General features: G+C 49.4%; 1 protein-coding gene across 6 annotated transcripts in view; it reads left to right on the top strand.

The window, feature by feature from the left end:
- The first annotated feature begins 9181 nt into the window (after positions 1-9181).
- SPECC1L (sperm antigen with calponin homology and coiled-coil domains 1 like) overlaps positions 9182-16731 on the top strand; it is a 144917-nt gene continuing 137367 nt past the window's right edge. For 2 of the 6 annotated variants that reach the window (XM_028480481.2, XM_028480483.2), the window contains exon 1: positions 9210-9263. The gene's annotated coding sequence lies outside the window, so the exon portion shown is untranslated. Of the gene's footprint in view, positions 9264-13053; positions 13073-16731 lie in introns of those variants that run through there. The other 4 variants (XM_024120510.3, XM_028480485.2, XM_028480482.2 and 1 more) reach the window with 4 other exon arrangements.

The following is a 16731-nucleotide window of genomic DNA, read 5'->3' as shown; positions in this document are numbered from 1 at the left end:
CTTTGCCGAGCCTCAGTGGTGGCGGTCGCTTTGGGTCGCTGGGCGCCCCTGTCATCCGTCTGACGCTCAGGCCTGAGGGTCGGCAAAGCCGGTGGGCAGGTGATTACCTGGAGGCCAGACGTGACCTTCCGCAAGGCTCAGCCGCTGGATTTGGCAACGAGAAGTGATGCCTCGCCGTCTGGGCCCTAGGTCTGGGTCTGGAGCCTGAGCAGGGGGCAGCCCAGCCTCGGGCTGCAGGTGGCAGGCAGTCTCTCCGCAGCCGCATGTCTGAGTTTGAGTTCGGCCGTGTCTGTACCACCACAGGGGAAAGGACAGCTGCCACTTTCGTTAAAGTTCCCCGAGACGACTTGTGTAAGTGGTGATGGCTGCAGGAGAAAGAAACACCGTGATCAGAGCCTCTGGGAAGCATCCCTGGAGCCACTGGGTTGGGGCTGAGGGTGGGCATTGGAGCTGGAAGAAGAAGCAGGTGGAGTGGAGAGGTAGGTGTCCAGGAGGCCTCCCTGAGGGTAGTGGGCACTGCTGGGGACAGGTCAGGCCCAGGGCGCCCACTTGCCCACAGGCAGTCGCCCCGCTGAGCATGGGGCCGTCTGGTTTGGGATGAACGGCAGAGGGGGCACCAGCCGTGCCAAGCCCGAGGGCAGGGAGGGCTCCAGCCCCACAGAGGCTAGCCCTGCACGAGCCCCTCAGCCTCTGTGGTTTCCAGTGGTGCTGCCAGGTGCAGCCTTTCTGTTGCCAGCAGACGGGACATGGGTCACTCATACGTCACCAGCCTTGCCCACAGAAAAAGCCACCCAGCTTACAGGGAAGCCACGCCCAGGTGGAGAGGGGTGTGCAAGGTGGGCTCTGCTGATGCAGCTTGGGACGAGCTGGGGCCACGCCCACTCGGACCCCTATTGCTGTGCTCGGTGCCTGTCCGCCATCACCCCGAGGCTCCCCCAGGGTCTTCATGTACACCATGCCATCTGCCCACCTGACACCTCATAAGGAAAGGGCTGCCACTGGTCCTCCTCCAAGTATTTGGCCCCTGAAAGGCTACTTAGCCCTCTCTATCCCTACCTTCCTATTTGAAAATCTGTTCCAAAAAAAAAAAGCCCCATTGCATCTCTCTTACTAGGAGTTGATTTTGGGGGGCAAGCTGACTGTCCCCATGTTCCTGAGAGCAGGGGCTGTGTGCAGCCAAGCCCCGGCCGGTGGCATGGCCCAGGGAGCAAGACCGTTCACTGCTATGGAATTTGAGGTCTTACACCTCAAAGACCCTCAGAGGCCTCTTAATCCAATCCCTTTACTTGGTAGGTGGGTAAACAGGTGCGCGAAGGCCTCCCCACACACCTGGTGTCCCAGAGTTGGTTGAAGAACAGAGGCTGGGGTCTTGGTGTCTTGATCCCTATAGGCTGGCTCCCTTTCTGCTGGACTGGACATGGCCAGCTGAGCGGGCCCTGCGCCGAGGCCCAGTGTCACACACGTACCCTGGGCAGATAAAGGAGGGCAGGATTTTGTGTAGAAAGAAGAGCTTGTATACCTGCCCCCCTCAAAAAAGGATGCCCCAGTTGCCTTAAACGGAAGCATTTCCGTGATGAAGCTAATGATGGGCTGTCACAAACAGCTCCGGAAAAATAAACAGAAAAAGTGAGAGGGAGACAGACACACCAGCTCGTGAAGAGGCCCAAATGGCCTCCCAGAGCAGCTGCCATGGGTCAATGGGCAAGATCGGGCCTGAGAGTCACCTCTGGGTGAAGGAGCTGTCAGACCAGGGGAGAGAGCCCTGCGTCACCCCAGCTCTCCCAGGGTGGGAAGCCAGACAGGGCATGACAGACAGGCAGCCACGTAAACGGTTTCTTGGAAGATGGAGCCCCGCTGCGTCTCTCAGACGTGTCTGGGTTGGGGGGCTGAGGCTGCTCCTCTGCATGTCGCCAGATGAGATTCACCAAGTGCCCGGCCGGACCTCATGGGACACATGTCCCAAGAAAGGCCTTCTCAGGGCCTCTCTGGCCAGTTCTGCCAAGTCACCAAGGGCTCAGTCCACACACCAACTTCTTTCCGTTCCCCTCCTGTGGGTGGAACCGGGCAGACCTGACCAGAAACTCTCCCTCGGGGTTTTCAGTCACTTGGTGGAAACGAGCCCAGCAGCTGGGGATGGGGAGGTTCAAATGGGATTCTGGCCGAGATTCTGGCCTTGAGGAGCATGGTCTTCATGGGCTCAGGCAGGTCCTGAGCTACTGCCGGCTGAGCAGCCCCGGGAAGAGGGGGCACCAGGAGGGTGGCCGCCCCAGACATGGGGCTTCCCCGGGGCTCGAGGGCTTGAATGACCCCTGGGGGTGGGCCTCCCAAACCCAAGGCCCGGCACCAGGGCCAGCGTGGGAAACCGGGACCCATGCAGAGGGAAACAGATGCTGCAGCTGCTTGTTGAAATAAAACCACCACTTAAAAACTGCCTTGCTGGGTGGCACTGCCCCGGTTCCCTCTGGGGCTCCCCAGCCCCCATAAGCCCAGCCTCCCTACTGTCACTGGGCCAGAAGGAGGGAGAAGCAATAGGGAGAGGGGAATGGCTGCTGTTTCTTCTATTTTCTGAAAATAACGTTTCCAATATCGGGGTGACGATCAGAAGTTAGTTGGAACAGGCTACAGCATCTGTGACTTTTGTCTGTGTTCTTCATTAGATAAGCACTCCTGATCTGCATTTCCCAAGCAGGGCCCTTCATCCTGGGACTCCTGGTCAGTGGGCAGCGGCTGCAGGAGCCTGTCCACCCTGGCAGGCTGGCCTCTAGCCTGTGAGTCCCAGCCCACCCAAGCCATCTCATGCTAACCCCGCCTCCAGGTGGTGCCATGCTGGGGTACTAGAGGGTAGTAAATTCCTCCTCCACCAGCTGGCTTTGTCCACACCCTCCTTGTGCTCCTTTCTGGCCCCCAGAGTTTTCTAGACTCCAGTGTTCCATGGTAGTTATGAACTGAATTGTGTCCCCCAAATTCACACGTTGAAGCCCTAACGCCGTGTGTGACCGTGTTCAGAGATTACCTTTTAGGAAGGTAATTAAGGTTAAATGAGGTCATAAGGGTGGTCATAATCTGATATGACTGGTGGCCTCATAAGAAGGGGAAGAGAGGGACTTCCCTGGTGGTCCAGTGGTTAGGACTTTGCGCTTTCACTGCCGAGGGCCCTGGGTTGGGGAACTAAGATCCCACAAGCCACGCGGCACGGCTGAAAATAAAAAAAGGAAGAGCCACTAGAGATCTCTCCACTTCTCACAGAGGAAAGGCCGTATGAGGACACGGAGAGAAGGGGCTCAGCTGCAGTAGAGGCCTCAGGAGGAACCAACCCGGATGGCACATTGACCTTCAGAAAAATCAATGTCTGTTTAAGCCCCTGGTCTGTGATTTATTGTTGTGGCGGCCTGAGTCCACTAATACAGTGGCCTTTGACTATTCTGACCCCTGGATGTGGATCCAAGCATGGAACTCGGGTCCTCCCCATGCTGCTCAGGGTTAACGACCCTCTTAAAGGGTCCCAGGGTGGTTGACTGATCACACCGAGGGCAGGGGGCTATCACCCTCCTTGTCCAGGCTACACCAGTGAACCTCATGGATGAGCACATTCTGGGGGACCGAGGCTGCTCCTCCGCGTGTCCCCAAATGAGATGCACCAGGTGCCCAGCTGGACCTCACAGGCCACATGTCCCAAGACAGGCCTTCTCAGGGCCTCTGGCCAGTTCAGCCAGGTCACCAAGGGCTCAGTCCACACACCAACTCCTTGCCGTCACCCTCCTCCTCCTCCTCCTCCTCCTCCTCCTCCTCCTCCTCAAGTCAACTGGAATCTCTTCCAGTTCACACTTGTCTCGTCACCGCCTGAGGGCTGGCCAAAAAAAGAAAGGTGGGGAGCTGTGAGTCCCGAAGATGATTCTCGATTCTCAAAGGAGACATGGGCATGTTCGGAGCCTTGGGATGTGTGCAAGATTCTCGGGAGACTAGTTTGCAAGGGGGGGGCACCAGCGGCTGAGGGAGAGAGCCCAGGGTCCAGAGTCCAAGGCTTGGGCAACTCATGCAGCTCCCAGAGCCTCACCTGTACTTTTTTTTTTGGCCGCGCTGCGCAGCTTGTGGGATCTAGTTCCCCGACCAGGGATTGAACCCGGCCAGGCCCACAGCAGTGAAAGCGCGAGATTGCCAGGGAACTCCCTCCTCACCTGTAAAATCGGGACTTGCTCACTCTGACACTGGGAAGGGGGACACACAGGCTGAGGAGCGCTAGTTAAGCCTCAGGCACATTTGGGTGGAATCCCTTTATCCAGCTCATCATCCCTCGTCTTCCATGTCCCCACCACGATATGCCGTTGTTTCCTGAGGTCCCCATGGAGTTGAACCAGGAGGCTGCACAAGGGTGACTGCTTTCTGTGGTTGGGGACCTAGAGCTGAGAGATGACAGAGGAAGCATTTCCAGAGCTCTTGCCACATGCCAGGCCCTGCCCTTGGGACGCTTACAGTCTCCGGGGCCATAGACATTACCGTTTACTAGCCGTGTGATTGCCGTGTGCAGAGAAGCATGGTGTCCAGGGGGGCACTTATTGGGGTGCGGACCTATTATTTAGTTCCCCAGCATCCCTGACCGGTGTGGGAGAATTGCCATTGTTCACAAAAGAACTGGAAGTACAGAGAATTTGAGGGCCATACTCGAGGTCACACAGCTGTCCCGGCCAGAGCTTGGGCTCAAGTCCGGAGACCAGCAGACCTGGTACATGGGTTCCCTTCTTGCTGACATCAGTTTCTCTGACTGTGAAACAAGAGGGTTTCATGATCTCTGATCTCTGTGGGCTGTGAGGAAGGGGGGACACCTGTCCTGAGTTGGTGTCCTTCCTGTGTCTCTTCTGGATCACCTGCAAGCCGGCTGGGCATCCCAAGGAGTCTCCTGGGGTTCAGACCATGGCTGCTGGGTACCTGAGTCCCTCTCAGGGCGAGCAGCCCATCTCTGTCTGCAGACACATCTTTGCTCAGCTGACAGCTGAACGTCTCCTGAGACTCGGCGCACCCCTGGCTCCAAGAGAGGCATGTCAAGAATCCCAAGCTGATGTCCTGGCACTCAGAGCTGATGATTTGCTAACGGCTGGGAACAGTTGTTTTCTGATTAAAATTTGGCCTGCGGTCCCTGCCTGTTTGGCTCCTCCAGCTGTGGTGCAGACAGAGCAGCTGGGCCCAAGTGGAACAGTCAGTGTCGGGGGTGAGCGTCAGGGTGAGCCGAGGGGGTCACCAGGAAACCAGAGGCACAGAGCTCAAGGGGGTTCCAGGCTGCAGCGCTCCACCCATCTCAGTGGTGATGAGACCCCAGCACTGCAGGGCTGGCGGGGCCTGACCGGGGGGGAAGTGTCAGCCTCTGAGGCTGATCATCACAGTGTCCCAAATCCTGCCACTTGGTGGTCGTGGGTCGTGGAGGCTGGGCCCTGGAAGGGGCTCGCACAGTGATAAATGCTCTGGGCACCTCTCCAGTTCCCTTCTTGCTCCTGGCCCGCAGCTGCCCAAATTGCCTGCTCTTTCTGCCCCTCCAGTCCTGACAAGCCGAGGAGAAGGGACCAAGGTGTGGTAAGGCTGATGGGACCACCCAGCACTGAGGCCCAGCCACACACTGGGGTGAAGTCTGGACAGTTCCGTGCACCCCACCCTCTGATCTGTGTCCTCTCCTCTGACCCCATCGCCATGCCGGGCCTCCAGCCCCCCCAGGTCACCCTCCCCATACTGCATGTGCCACGAGGGCAGTCTTCCTAAAGAACATCTCACAACATGTCACTTCCCTGTCCTAAAGCTGCAGTGACCGGCCCCTGTCCACATTATAGAAGCCTGGTTCCGAGGTCTAGGGTGGGAGGCTCTCTCTGCCTCAAATCCTCCTCAAATGCCACCTCCTCCCAGAATCCTGCTGATCCCTCCGGGACACCTTAGCAGCATCTCACCTGATTCAGGACCAGGTTACACTGCTGTCCCTGGCAGAGAAGGCTCTCAGAGGCTAGGGACCTGGTCAAAACCATCTTTGTACCCTCTCCCACCCACCCACCCACCCACCCAACCCGCACCTGTGCTGAACCGCACAGGTGCGGTTCAGCAGACCTGGTTCCTACTCAGGAAATGTCAGTAGCCTCCTGCTTGGTGGAAAATGATGCTTTTGCTTTGGAATTTCAATGGCAGAAAATCTAGGTTAGTAGTTTTGGTTCATTAAAAGTACTTCGCTGTGTATAAAGACGTTCATAGGAACTTTATTCCTAATGTTAAAGGGTAATGTTTTAAAAAGGTAAAATCATGACTCTTATACAAATATAAAATAAACATATATCAAAGAGTTTACTTAACATTCATTAAATGAGGGAGCCAGTAAGATGTTACCATCAGTTCAAAGGAGAACTCCAAGGTCAGACACATATACAGAACAGAAATATTGAAATGAACTTGGAGGCAAAACTGGTTCTTCCACTGTGGGGGAGGGTTGTCCCTGGACAAGAATTATTCACATTGCTGTCAATTTTCTACAATATTGCAAAAGAGCTCAATGACAATATAAGGCCCAAAGCCCCCGCAGAATCAGAATCAGATTACCTAGAAGGGTGTGTACCAAGGATGCATATAGCTTCCCATTGGAGACTCCAGGAATCTTTTTTTTCTTAATCCAATTTTCATTCCGCAAATAGTTCACAACTGGAGACAACCCAAATGTCCATCAATAGAATGGATAAACCATGGAATGGTTAGTTCATTCAGTGCAATACTATACAGCAACCATAATGATATTCATTTTGCATGCCACAGATGCATGCAACAAGATGGATGAATCTCACAGAATTCATGTTGCGTGAAAGAGGGTAGACACAAAAAGATACTTGCTGTAGGCTGAATAATGCCCCCTAAAGATATCCAGTCTTTCCCTGGGACCTATAAATGTTACCTTATTTGGAAAAAGGGTCTTTGCAGATGTGATAAATTAAGGATCATGAGATGGGGGGTTATTCTGGATTATCCAGGTGGGCCCTAAACGCCATCATGAGTGTCCTTATATAAGAATCAAAGGGAGATTTCACACAAACACAGAGAAGGCCATAGACCAAGGCAGAGATCGGAATGATGCAGCCACAAGCAAAGGAACATCAAGAAATGAAGGCAGCTGGCAGAAGGTAGAAGAGGCAAGGGATGGATCCTCCCCCAGGGCCTTCTGAGGAGACTCAGAGATGCTGACACCTAGATGTTGGACTTCCAGCCTCTAGAACTGTGAGATGATACATTTCTTTTGGTTTAAGCCACCAAGGTTGTGGTAATTTGTTACAGCAGCCCTAGGAAATCAATACAATACAATTCCATTTATTTAAAGTTCAAAATCAGCCCATATTCATCCTGAGTTAGATGTCAGAATGTGGTTACATTTGGGGGAGGATGTAGTGTTGGCAGGGGAGAGGAGGGACTTGGCAAACTGCTCAAGTTCTTTTTCTTGACCTTCACTTTTTTGTATTTCATTGAGTTGTATATTTATTTTGTGCACTTTAATATAAAAAAAGTATCTCTTGTCCTCCATGCAGTTCTTACAGGGCTGGCGTGAAGATCTAAATGATGTTGAGTCCTGTTTGAACTGTAAATGCTGAAACAGATGCAACATGAATGCCCTTCACAGTCACCAGGTGTTTACTGGGTGCTGGGCACCATACTAAGCTCCCTTCATGCATTATCCCACTTAATCCCCCCAACCCATAACAGCTCCCATTTTGTAGATGAAGAAACTGAAATGCAAAGACAAATGGTTAGTAAGTGATGAAGCCAGGATTCAAACCCAGGCTGTCTGGTGATGAGGACCATGACCTAAGTCCTACACAAATGTTGAATGATTGATTATCTCCAGACTATTAAACCATCATGGCTATTCCGGTTTTAAAAAGAAAGGTACAGATCATTATGTATAGTAGACTACCATTTGTGTTAAAAAAAAAAAGGAAGCTAAAGAACCAATCTGCTTATTTTGGATATTTGTTTATATTCAAAAAATATTTTTATCAAGAAACTGAATACATTTAGTTGCAGCTGGGAAGAGGAATTACAGCAATGGAGACGGGGTTGAGAAGGTGCTTTCTGAATTTTGAAATATGTAAATATATTAGAAATTTATTCAGAAACAAAAAGAAACAATGATTATAACAAAAACCATCAGAGAATTACATGAACGTTATGCCAATGATCTGGAAAACATTAACAAAAGACACTTTCCTGCAAAAATATAACTCAGTAAAAATGACACAGGAAGAAAAAGAAATTCTGTCTAGACTTAGGACCAATAAAGAAATGTTGGCGCTTCGCTCGTGGCGCAGTGGTTAAGAATCCGCCTGCCAATGCAGGGGACACGGGTTCTAGCCCTGGTCCAGGAAGGTCCCACGTGCCACGGAGCAACTAAGCCTGTGCGCTACAACTACTGAGCCTGTACTCTAGAGCCCGCGAGCCACAACTACTGAGCCCACGTGCCGCAACTACTAAAGCTCGCGCACCTAGAGCCCGTGCTCCACAAGAGAAGCCACCGCAATGAGAAGCCCACGCACTGCAATGAAGAGTAGCCCCCACTCGCCACAACTAGAGAAAGCCCGCACGGGGCAACGAAGACCAAATGCAGACAAAAATTAATTAATTAATTAATTTTTTTTAAAAGTTGTGCTTTTTTTAAAAACCTGCATCTCATCTCCCCCCAAATCTCCGGGGAGTACCGGGAGGGCAGGGCTTCTGTGTTTTCCCACCACTGTCCAGCTCAAGCCCAGCGCCGTCCTTGGCACGCTATAGATACGTCCCTGAATGGTGGACCTCTGGGCTAAGCCGAGCCTTTGGGATGATGGAGCGTTAACACATCACTCGGCAGTGCCTAGTGCATCCTCCAGGAGGATCCGCCAGCCAGACCTCGAGCAGGAAGCCTGACGCATGCGCACTGCCTGCCTGAGGCCTTTCTGTGGCCGGCCGGATGGTACGGCGCCTGCGCGATCCAGAGCCGGGAGGGACGCGAGCCGAATGGGCTGTTCTGCAGACGCCTGCGCGGCGGCGGATGTGGGCGGGGCCGGCGCCGCGCCTGCGCAGTCTTCGGCGGCCGTGTGGGACGGACAAGGGGCGGGCTGGGGGCGTGGGCCGCGAGGGAGGCTGGGCGGGCCGAGCGAACGGCGCCGCGGGGTTGGCTGCTACCCTGAGGCCGGACTCAACGGATTCGGGCCGCGCCACCGGGCGAGCTCGCCGCCCGGCCCCAGCCCGGAGCCAGCGAGCAAGCGAGGCGGCGCCGCGCGGTAAGAGCCGGGGCCGGGTTCCCTGAGTATGCGCGACGGGAGCGTCCCTCTCCTCAGCGCCGCCCGCGCGGCCAGGCCCCGGCGGCCCCGCAGACCCCGGCGGCCCGCGCCTGCGCCGTCCCCTCCCGGGCCCCCCGCCCGGCGCGCGCCTGCGCCATCCCCTCGCGGGCCCCCGGGCAGCCCAAGCCGCGACCCTGGCCGGCGGGCGTCCCGGCTGCTTGGGGCCCGGCTGGTTCTGCGGCCGCGCCCACCGGTCTCCTCTCCTCGCGCCCCAGGAGAGGCTGGGGCCGCCGCCCCATATCCCCTGGCCCCCAGTCCTTAAGTCCCCAGCCTCCATCCCCGGGCCCGAGGACAGGGCGGGCGGCCGACCCGGGCCTCCTGCGGGCTCTGCTTCCGCCGGGCCGCGCCCCCGCCCGCGCCCAGCTGCGCCGGCGGGGTCAGCCCGGAGCAGTAGGAGTATCCTTTTTTCTCCAGACCTGGTTAATTGCATCAGGTTGGATGTGAATAATCTTGTGTTCTGCCGAGGAAATTCTGCCTTTCCCGCAGTGTGGTCATTGTATGGCTTCAGTGGTTACGTTTAAGACATCAGAGTTCGTTTCTGGGCAGCTCCCCTGGAGATGACTGGAAAAGAAATCAGTTTCCACTCAGTTTCGGCCCATTTACAAAACCAAGTAACTCCTGTGATCATTCAAGCGCAGAGAATCTTGATTTGTTAATGTCCTTGGTAATTCGCCGGCAAGGAAAATTCCCAGGGAAAATTCCCATAAATTCGTCGTTCTGTATTGATCACAGGGGGAAATGTCTGTGTTGTATTAAAAAAAAAATCATCTTCAGCCATTGATAATGTTTTGTAAGTTTGCAACAGATGCAAGAGACTAAAAAATGTTTGCTGTCACCCCGGGGGCTGCATCTTGAGATGAAATCAGAGCCTGGGGCTTGGTAGATACCAGCAGACATCACTATAATATGGGTAGGTTATCAAATAGACACATCGATGCAGAAGGGTAAGGAGAAGTAGGGTATTGACCTAGGTAAGATTTTTTTCTATAAAGAGATAGCTGATCCAGTAATTCTTTTCTCTTGAAAGATGTCTCCTTTTCTCCTTTGAATGAGTGTACTCCAAGCATCTTGAGATAGCTGGAGAATGCTTTTTAATTGCCTGTGCATACTCTACGTATGTAGGGATTTTCTTGACATTCATTTTCAGTAAGAAAGTGAGGGGTTCCCTGGTGGCGCGGTGGTTAAGAATCTGCCTGCCAATGCAGGGGACATGGGTTCGAGCTCTGGTCCGGGAAGATCCCACATGCCGCAGAGCAACTAAGCCCGTGTGCCACAACTACTAAGCCTGTGCTCTAGAGCCCGCGAGCCACAGCTCCTGAAGCCGGTGCACCTAGATCCCGTGCTCTGCAACAAGAGAAGCCGCCGCAGTGAGAAGCCCGCGCACCACAACTAAAGAAAGCCCACGCGCAGCAACGAAGACCCAACACAGCTAAAAATAAATAAATTAAATAAATAAATTTTTTAAAAAAAGAAAAGAAAGTGAATATTGTGCCATAGAAAAGCTTTATCACTCTGCACCTTGGCAACAGTCCAAATATCTAAGTGTGCAGTTCAGCATCATAGTGAGTGGGAAGTGATTATAGCAGTTTTGGTTAAGGTGAGGTTTGTATCAAAATTTCTGTTTTAAACTTGAACTTTTGGGGTTGTGTATCTGCAGTGTGTCCTCTTGAGACGGGATTTCTCTGAAGCAGAGGTTCTCTTTATAACTGACTCCATAAAGTACATCTTATATTTTAGATGACTCAGGTGATAGTATTGCTTTGGTTCAAAATTATTATTAGGGATGGTTTTTCATAATACATTAAGACTTGCTGTATAACCATATACATATTTAAATCACATGGCTAACTTGTCCATAGTCATTACGCAAACTCTCCACCTCAGTAGAGGAACAGTGGCAGGGTGTCAGTAGGTGAGTTAAATTCTCTTGGCTTTATGGCTTTGGGCAAGTCGGTTTTCCTTTTTGGGCTTCATTTCCCTATCTGTAAAGTGTGGGGTTTGGGGGTGGAGATGGAAAGGAGCTTGAGTTGCCAATTTTAATGTTTAATGGATCTTTGCCTACTTAGTCCTCTTCAGCCAGGGGTAGAACTGGGCCTTCTCACCAGTTCCATGACATTGTGGTCCCTCGTCAAAGACCAGGTGGTGTTGTAAAGATGGTGAGAACCAGTCTCGGAGACTCTTGGTCAGGCCCCTGAAATGAACTGTTGAGTGGGCTTCAGTGTATTAAGAAAAACGAGGACAATGTAGGGAGTTTTTCATAAAACTAAATTTATTCAACTAGGACTTCCCTTTCTAAAAAATGTCATTTTCTTGATATTAAAATTAAAGCATCTTCTATGACATAATAAATGATAGTAATAAATGATAACAAGTGATAGTAAATGGTGGTAAATGAGATTGTAATAAATGGCAACTACAGGTTGTTTTTCTTATCATAATAAGGTATTTTTAGAAATAAAGGGAACGTAGAATCTATTGTTTTTCTGTTGTTGTAAGGGAGTTTAGTGAAAAAGTTCCTGGGGCTTTTGCTACTGAGAAGATTAAAATATAGATTACTTTTTAAGAGTAAATATGAGTTACTTTGTGGTCATTTGTCCCAATCCACAGGCAACTAAGAAGGCTCTGTTGAATTTGCTTAGTATTAAAGATAATTCTGATCATCCTTTCCTACCAGATATAAAATGTCAGGATATTTTTGTGTGTGTATAAGCCTAGGCAGGGAGATTCCTCCTGGTGGTTGGAATTGTTAGTATTGAATAGACTGGCTGCCGAGGTAAAGAACCCCTGTGGGGATTCTCTGTCAGCTCTGAAACCTTTTAGTATTGTGACCCCAGTCTTTTGCTATGGAACACCATGACCATCAAGAAATTAGGCTTACAGATTATATTTCCGATATGCTGAGGGGAGAAGTGGCTGTCCAGCACCCTGTCCAGTTCCAAAGTGAATGTAACAGATGACCATTGTATCTGTGAAATCTTAAAAATTTTTAAAGATTTAAAAAATCTTACTAGATTTAGATTTAGAGTTATTGTAAATTTTCTTTTGTACTTACAAAACTACAATATATAATGTGTATCAAGCATACATTTTAAAAGTGTCTCAAAATTAATAATGCAATCTGTAATTCTTCAAATACTCATGTTCACATTGGGAGGACTGACTGCTCTCACCCACCTGAGTTCTCCATTTTCAAAGGATAACATGGAAACTCTGTAAAGGACATTTGTCCAGAAGAAGAGAATGCAGATCTGTTAAGTGTTTTTCCTGACCTTTTTGCACATCTTCATTGTAGTTCCTGTCTTTATTTTTTGGTTAAATCCTGAGGTTTGCCCCTGCCTTTCTTTCTAAAATGTTAATCTGTTCACAGTTACTGCCCTGCTCTCTGCACAATTTAAAATCCTTCAATGGCTCCCACTATCTTTACAATCAGATCTACCGATCCTTAGCTTGGTGTCACTGGGCTCTGGCCGCCACTTTTGTCCTGCCCCCACTTCCTTTTAGGTGCTTCGTTCAGCTCTTGGTCCTTGGAGCTCTCTCCAGTCTCCTCTGCTGGAAAGCTCTTCTCTCACTTCATCCTTGAAAACTCAGCTCAGATAGGACCTGGCCTGAAAGGCATCCCTTATCCTGTCTCCTGCAGGCTTGTCCAGCACCCTGTCCTGTTAGGATTTGGCTCCCTGGTTTTGTCTGCTCTTCTCCACCAGCTGGGACAGCGCAGTGCAGAGCAGGGTGCGTGTCGTTGCATCTGCTGGGTGAGTAGTTTGTCAGGCATGGGTCCTGAGGAAGTGGGTCACTTAGTCCCTGCCCCTGAGGAGCTTTTCACTCCAGGTCCACTTGGCCTGGCCATCCCTGAGACACCTCCCAGCCATGCACACCAACGTGCAAACTCCATTTAATTGTGTCTTAGTGTCTAATTAAAATCTAATTTCTTGATGGAGGAGACTGTCTGTGATGTCTATTATATCACCTTTGTTCCAGACTCTGGAAGGAATGTGCATTTGTTTCATGTTGTTTCCCTTTTTCCCCTTGTATACCTTCCATCTTGGTGGTGGTGGTTTTTGTTGTTGTTGTTGTTGTTTTTGGATGGTAAAGTTTTAAGAGATGAAGATATTAAATTTCAAGTTCGTCTCTTGTGCATATAGCCCAGGGAAAACAGAAATGTTAAAGGGGAAAAATACTTTGTCTCTTGAAAAAAAAAAAAAGCCCCATATTATACACTTCTTTTCAAAAGAACTGAGTTTGTACAAAAGAAAAAAAAAAAAAAAAAAACCCTGATTAAGCTTGGGAAGGAGGCAAAGAAACTGACGGCAGTGTTAGGATTTGTCAAGCAATACTTGTTAAAAATGAAAGTTGTCCCTTTCTTCCTCTCTCACTTCTCATGTTCTTGGGGAAAGTCCCAACTCAGCCATTTTCCAGGGGCACCTCGTCCCCGGGAAGTCCTGAAGCAGTTTGTTGGGGCTGCTTTTTTCCAGAACAGTCAAAACTGGACACTTTCTTCGGAGAGATGCCCCCGTCCTCCCATGTAGGAGACGCCAGTGTCCTTAGTGCCACTCCCTTCTTTCCCTGGAAGCGTCTCCTGGTCATAGTTTGTTCTACCCCACCAGGCCCAAGAGTTCTTGAGCAGGAGCTATTGAGTCTTCTTGCACAATTTAAACCTTGGTGGGTTTGGGTCAGTCTCCCCCAGCCTCCCACCCCAACACCCCTAGCCCTGGCCTGGTGGCTTGCTGGACCTTAGTTCCCTGACCAGGGATTGAACCCAGGCTCCAGCAGTGAAAGCACTGAGTCCTAACCACTGGACCGCCAGGGAAGTCCCTGGTTAGGGTCAGTCTTAAATCTTCTGTCCTGTGTTCTTGTTCTTTTCCCTTTCTGGCCTCTGCATTTCTGCAAATTCCGTCACATCATTACACTTACTCAGGTGTGCTTTCTCTGCCTCGTTACAAATTACCTGCTGGATTTTTCAACCCCAGTTCCCTCATTTTTCTTCTTTTTTTTTTCTTTGGCCGAGCTGCAAGGCTTGCAGGATCTTAGTTCCCTGGCCAGGGATTGAACCCTGGGCCCTCTGCAGTGAAAGCGCTGAGTCCTAACCACTGGACCGCCAGGGAAGTCCCCCTCATTTTTATTCATCAAGCTTACCTCATTGCGTACTTTTTCAACTTTGCCCGGCCCCCGCCACTCAAGGCCACCAGCCTTGGATTTTTTAGTCTTTTTTTGTTTATCTCTTCCCTCTTGCTTCAACACTTGTCTCCTCTCCCCACCCCACTCTCCCCTCCCCTGAACTCCACCACCAGGAATGTCAACCTTTCATACCACTCTTCATCGTTCATGTATTCATTTGAATACAAGAATCGTGTATGCATATATTCATTCATGTATTCATTTGCAAACATGTATGGTTTTTAAAAATAACAGCTTTATTGAGGTATAATTCATATACGATAAAGTTCATCCTTTTTGTTTTTTTCCAACTTAAATTAGTCAAATTTATTTTTTTGTTTATTTAAATTTTTATTGGCGTATAGTTTTTTTTTAATTTAATTAATTTATTTTTGGCTGCATCCAGTCTTAGTTGTGGCACGTGGGATCTTTAGTTGTGGCGTGCGGGCTTCTCTCTAGTTGTGGTGCATGGGCTTCTCTCTAGTTGTGGCGCGTGGGCTCAGTAGTTGTGGTGTGCAGGCTCAGTTGCCTTGAGGCATGTGGGATCTTAGTTCCCCAACCAGGGATGGAACCTGTGTCCCCTGCATTGGAAGACGGATTCTTAACCAGTGGACCACCAGGGAAGTCCCTAGAGTACAGTTGATTTACAATGTTGTGTTAGTTTCAGGTGTACGGCAAAGTGAATCAGCTATACATACACATATACCCACTCCTTTTCAGATTCCCCTCCCACATAGGCTATTACAGAGTACTGAGTAGAATTCCCTGTGCTATACAGTAGGTCCTTATTAGTTATCTATCAATGTTTTATACATAGTAGTGTGTATACGTCAATCCCAATCTTCCAGTTTATCTCTCCCCCCGACCCCCTGGTAACCATAAGTTTGTTTTCTACATCTGTAACTCTATTTCCGTTTTGTAGATAAGTTCATTTTGTTCCCTTTTTTTAGATTCCACATATAAGCGATATCATATAATATTTGTCTTTCTCTGTCTGACTTAACTTCACTCAGTATGACAGTCTCTAGGTCCATCCATGTTGCTGCAAATGGAATGATTTTGTTCTTTTTTATGGCTGAGTAATATTCCATTGTATATATGTACCACATCTTCTTTATCCATTCCTGTGTTGATCGACATTTAGATTGCCATGCTTTTTGAATTGCACACCTCAGTGGTTTTTAGTACATTCACAGAGTTGTGCATTGAGCACCACTCTCTAATTTCAGAGCATTTTCATCACCTCAGGAAGAAACCTTGTACCCAGCAACAGTCACTCCCCATTCTCCACTCCCCCAAGCCCGTGGCAATCACTAATCTACTTTCTCTGGACTTGTCTGTTCTGGATATAAATGGAATCAGACAATATGTGGCCTTTTGTGTGGTTTCTTTCATTTAGCATGTTTCCAAGGGTTATCCATGTTGTAGCATTCATTAGTACTTCATTCCTTTTATGGCTAAATAATATCCATACTTCGTTATCTATTCATTAGTTGATGGACATTTAGTTTATTCCACTTCTCTTTTCTTTCTTTTTTTTTATTTTTTATTTTTTGGCCACACAGCATGTGGGATTTTAGTTCCGCGACCAGGGACTGAACCCGCAACCCCTGCATTGGAAGTGCAGCGTCTTTAACCACTGGACCACCAGGGAAGTCCCTGGTTTATTCCACTTTTGGATATTATGAATAATGCTGCTGGGAACATTCATGTACAAATTTTTGTGTGGACAGATGTTTTCTGTTCTCTTAGGTGTATAAGTAGAAGTGGAATCACTGGGTCATATGGTAGCAATGTTAAACTTTTTGAGGAACCACCAACTGTTTTTCAAAGCTGCTCCATTTTACAGTCCCTCTGGCAGCGTGTCAAGTTCTGAGTTCTCCACTTCCTGATCAATGTATGGGTTTTCAGGGCATACTTTTTAAAACATGGGATATTTTTGGCACTTCTTCTTTTTGTTTTCCTCACTTAATACTTCTGGAAAGTCCATTAAATCAGCTGGTATCATTCTGACTCATTGTGATTAATGGCTTCATAGTAATATTCCATAGTGTAAATATACCGTTTATTCACTCAATTCAGCAGATAATAAAAGGCTATTATGGATCAGGCACTGTTCTAGGCTCTGAGGCAACAGCATGAACAAAACAAACAAAACACCTTGCACTCTTAGAGTTTACTTTCTAATAGGGGCAGGGGTGGAAAGTCAGGAAATAAACAAGTAGCATAGCCTAGGGTTTTACCATTGCAGTTTGAG

This window comes from Physeter macrocephalus, chromosome 19, assembly GCF_002837175.3.
Source record: "Physeter macrocephalus isolate SW-GA chromosome 19, ASM283717v5, whole genome shotgun sequence".
NCBI classification, from domain to species: Eukaryota; Metazoa; Chordata; class Mammalia; order Artiodactyla; family Physeteridae; genus Physeter; species Physeter macrocephalus.
This window is presented reverse-complemented; position numbering and strand designations above follow the sequence as displayed.